Raw genomic sequence first — 5,284 nt, forward strand, 5'->3', positions numbered from 1 at the left:
TAAAGGTCTACAGCAAAAGTTGTCACAGAAGTTGGGAGCTTCAGCCTCCCAAGTGAGAAGCTGGGAGCCAGCGCTCTTCTGCCCATTCCTGGTAACCGCCCTGCCCAGGGGGGGCTGCCTAATTTAACAGCACAGCAAAAATACAGCTTGAGCTTTATCAGCCTGGGAGGACTTCTAGAAAACTGCTCCAAACAAAAGCAGGGCTTGAACATAAAGTCTCAGTCCCAAAGTCCACAGGGTTTGCTCAGTTAGTGGTTACTCCTCTTGCTCTGCTTTAGGGCAAGTTTATTGGTTTTTTTTGAAGCCAAGTAGGCTGAATCAATCTGCAGCCCTGTCACAGGGCAAAGCACAACTGTTTCAACACCATTACAAACAACCCCTTTACTCAGTTATTTTACTTCTAGATGGGTGGGAAAAACTCAAACTGCAGAGTTTCTTACTGGCCTTGGTGTCAGGGTTAGCACACAGAGACACACTGCAGCAAAAAAAGAGGAGAGGACTCTTGTTGCTAGCATAAGTAAGGAGTAATTCCTTGGCTGATGTAAAAACTAGTGTAAGTTTAGAATCAACCCCTGAAGTACTAGGAGCCCATCTTAATTATGGATGCAACTGCGTCAGTGACAATCCTTGCAGCACAGTCATGTTAGAACATGGTTTGCTCTCCTCTGCGTAGGAGGAATTGGGGTGTGTTGAAACACCAGTATCTGTGGTGTGGGGAAGTCTTCATGAGCCCACAGCATGGTTTTATTTTCTCTTTCTACTCTCTCCCCTGCAAAAGTGCTGAGCAGACTTTGTTTTACTTCAGAGATTGCAGGAAAGCACAGTGCTTAGCAACTCTCAGTTGTTTCAGAATCCTCTGGAGAAAGGCACAGCTTCGAGGCAGGGTAGTTGCAAGTAGAAGTCCCAGCAGGCAGACCCCACGCATGGGAACCACCAGGCAGAAGAGCACCATTTCCTTTGGTTACAGTTTGCTTTGTATGAAAATGATGATTAGATGATTTCATACCATTGCTACATCAGAAATATTAGGTCACTGCTGGAGAAAGTTCTTGAGACAGGTAGTTTCAGAAAGATGAAACTCTTCGGTGCACATTTCTAGCATGGCACAATAGCGTCACTGCTGATCATTGCCCAATTTGGCACAAGTCTGAACTCAGTGAAACAGCAAGGGCAATGGCACCAAAACTGCCAAGCTGCTATCCGTTTTCCCTGCCTTGGTCAGACTGTCAGAGCCAGTGCAACATGCTAGCTTGGCAGAAGAGCAACCACTTTCCTGCTGGGCTAGGCACCTCCCTTGACTTCTGTCACTCTGACAATGACCAGCATACATAAAAGTAGTTATTTAACTTGTGTAAGGTTATTATTTTTCCTGTGGAAGGAAGCTCTGCCCCTTGGACACAGCCTGCAGTTATGTTGTCATGCAGACTGAGCGCTAGGGTCTTGTTCAGGAAGCTTTTCTCCCCTCCAAACGTGTTTTACCTTGGGAAGACAGATTGAGCCATAGCTAGCATTCCTGGTTCAATAGCTTAACTGACAATTCCTTAATGACCATTTAGGAAAACAAAGCTAAATTTAGTGCTTTAGATATGAGCATGGAGGGCTAATCAGGGCAGAGGTATTAATTTGTGGTTAAAGCACTTATTTACATTCTTTTCAAGATTTGCCACTGATACCCCAGTTACCATAAATGCACTCAGCAGAACCAGGTCACAGGATGTCTGCTGCAGTGGGGAATGGCACTGCCCGCAACTGAGGGAGTTGTTTGCAAGTGTTCTGAGGGCACAGTTAGTTTTAGGAGGATCAGATGATTTTCAGCTTTGACCTTAGGACATCAGTTTTAGAGTTGCTGGCAGAGGTGCCCATCTAACCTGATGGAAAAGCCATCAGCATTAGGGAACCTCAAAGATTAAAGCCACTTTTGCAGATGGACGCAGGGTTTTCCCACCACACCTCCAATGGAGACTAAGCACCACAGCCATTACTAGGTCAGTAACTCTTTCGGATAGTGAGTATATAAGCTATCCAAGCTACTAGAATTTGGAGGTGTTTTAAGAAAGAAGGGAGAGAGTTTAATTAAAACAGCTTTTGGGCTTTCCAGTACTTTCCATTTACCAATTTTTCTATGAGGACAAAACTCTGAGTTTCAGATAGAAGCTATAACACACATTTTCATCTGGAAGTTTCAGCAGAACCAGCTTTAGTAATTGAAGTCCTTCAGAGCCATACACAGTTTCAGGTAGTCACAACCACATGTAAGAACCCTGTTAGTCTTGAGAAACACTAAGCTAGTTTGCCAAGTGCTGCCTCCAGCAAGCTGGCAGAGCCATGCACGGCTGCAGCCTCCATCTGCAGAGACAGTGCTCTTGAGCAAGAGAGAAGTTACCTTGTCACTCAAGCCACCCCCTTCATTAACACTATTATCATGGCTACACCAAATGATCATGTGAAATAGCTACAGGCAGGTCTGGCAGCACTGTCAACAGGAAGGGAATGCCCAACTGATCTGTCTGCCTCCTGAGGCATGTACTGCTTCCCCCAACATCAGCACAAGTCAGCAGTACTGCACAGGGTGCACATCACACGCTGTGCCTGCATGCCTGGGTGGGAGAGCCACCTCCTGCGGACCCCCTCCCACAGCTTTGATCTTCACCAGACAACAAACAGAAAAGAGCTTTCAGACCTGAAGCTGCTCAATCACAAACTGGAGACCCATAGTGTTACCAAGAAGTCATCTCAGGGTTAGGAAAAAGCCTTTAGGGAAGGATTTGAAGCCTTTCAGCTCTTCCCCAAGGTACAGCAGATGCAGCATGACACCATAAGTTGTCACCTTTAGCCTCAAAAAGCCAAGACACCTCCCACCCACAGATGGGGGAAAGCAGCAGAGGCACAGCACACGGCTCTGTGCTTTCCCAGGGAGCTGGAAAAGCCCCATGGGCACAGCTGGGGGAACACAGCCCCTCAGCAGGTACATTTTAGCCTTCGTGCTCCCCGGGGCCAGGAGCCAAGGGCTCTAGGGATGGAGCCAGCTCCGAGCCCAGCCTCCACCCTCCGTCCCTGGGAGGGCTGCAAAGAGCCACCTGAGGCAAGGGGCTGCAGAGCCCCTGGGGAAGCAAGGGGCAGCCTTGGGGAGTCCCCGCCGGCCCTGAGCCAAGCCACAAACCCCATAAACGCCGCCCCACCAGCCCTGCCTTACCTGGCTCCTCCACTCCCCAGCACCAACAAGACAGGGAATGCTGTGCCTCACCCCACATAAATACCCCAAAGGCCTGATGAGCAGCTGAGGGAGCCAATCGGGATGCTGCAGGTGCTGGCCTGGCCAATGGGGAGTGGATGGGAGAGGGAGGGGTGGGAGGTGTGAGTGGGGCAGGGTGAGGGAGGTAGGTGGGGGGCTTGGGGGTCCCTCCAGGGACCTGATGGCCATGGGGTGTGGGTGCTGCTCTTTGTACCGCCCCAAAAGGGACATACCTGCCAGGGCATCTCCCTGCCTGAGGGCGTCCATCCCCGAGCGCTTTGGCCTTGGGGCCATGCCGTGCATTGCCCCACAGCAGCTGTGGACAGGGATGCACCCCCCGGCATGGTGGGGTGCTGAGGGACACAGGCGCTATGGAATTCTATGGGGATCTGCCCCGTGGTTGTGAAATGGACTCAGCCCATCTGCCTGCAGGCACCGCTCCTGTTCCCATGCCCTTGCATGCCCATTCGGCTAAATCTCTGAACTGGACGATCCTGCTTGCCACCATCTTGGCCCAAACGCACTGCCTTGCTTCTGGGAGCCAAGAAAGGCCTGGCCAGAGACTGAGCTATTCCTGCAAACCCTGTTATAAAGCCGTGCTCATGAAAGTGTGTCTGTGCTACTAGGGATGTGGATTCAAGCATGGGCCTTGCCCGCCATCCACAGTGTGGATGTGAAACACGTCCTCAGCCTGGGTTTAGCCGTAGCACTGGAGCCGGTTGGAGGAAGGGTGCTGGGGCAGGAGTTCAGCCCCTGTTCCCCAGGTCAGGGACTTGTTGCCCACGTGGGCATGTGCAGGATGCATGCCAGCAGGCAGCTTGTGCTTGGCTTTTTCCGAAGAGTGGCTACGTTAGCAGCCAGTAGCACAGTTGGAAAGTCCATGCAGGGATGGTGGGGCTCAGCATGCTTACGCCTGCTCTTGGGCTGCTCCTTGCATAGCATCGCAGACAGTGTCAAGAAGCCCCTGACAAACAGGACGTGGAGTCTGTGATGTGAAAACATCACGCTGAGTGATGTTTTCGTGACAAATCTCTCCTACCCTGCAGCATGGGTGCTGTAACTACCCAAGGAGTAAGACATGTTCTCCCGCTCTCAGCCCGTGCCTGGCTACAGCAAATAGGTGATGGTGAAATGTGCTGCTTCTCAAGTTTTCTGTGATTTTCAAGACAGGAGTTGCCTTTTATTGTTACACTTGCAGAGGACCCAGCAATGCAGGACTCAGCCTGGCTGGGGGAAGTTTGGGCTCTTTAATAGCAATAGCAAATAATGAAGATTTTAGTTAATGCTTTGCTTTTCCATTTGTGCCTTTTCATCTTCAGATCTCAAAAACTGGTTTGAAACCATCAATTATGCTTCCTGTTGTCTGTTTTCAAGATCCGTGGGGGAGGAAACTGAGGCACAGGTAAGAATTATCTGAAGTCTTCTAAAGCTATTAAACTGATTGAGTCACCTTGTTTTTGGGCGGTGAGACCTTGGGTCTCATTTCTGTATTGCCCACAGAAAGCCATGAAGGCAGTGGGAGCAGGGGGTTGTCAATGTTTTTTGAAAATGTGCTGTTAAGCTGACAAAAATGTAGACAATTATCACTTCTCAGCTTTGAGGTTAAAAGAAATCCCCCTCCTTACTTGAGTCAGACTTATCATGGAGTCGTTGGCTGAAAAGACCTCTGGAGCTCAGATAGTCCAACCTGCTGCTTGAGACAGGACTATTAGCAATGCCAGCTCAGGTCAGCTGTGGGCTTTGTTTAGCTGAGTCTTGGAAAACTCCCAGGCATGGAGATCTCCCACAGCCTCTCTGGGTATTGGGTCCAGCATTGCATTACGCTTCTAATGAAGAAGCAGTTCCTAATGTCCACTCTGAACTTCCCCAGCTACAAATTGTGGCTTTTGCCTCTTGTTTTACCACGTGCACTGCCAAGAAGACTTTTTGTGCATTTGTCTGTGTGACATAAGCTTCATATTCTAGCATCATCTGCAAACCTTTCATTTAACAAACTCCCTGGCAGCGCATGGTCCCTCCTTTGATCTCATGCCCTTCACAGGGTAAATTGCA

Source organism: Fulmarus glacialis, unplaced genomic scaffold (assembly GCF_000690835.1).
Source record: "Fulmarus glacialis isolate BGI_N327 unplaced genomic scaffold, ASM69083v1 scaffold10655, whole genome shotgun sequence".
NCBI lineage: Eukaryota > Metazoa > Chordata > Aves > Procellariiformes > Procellariidae > Fulmarus > Fulmarus glacialis.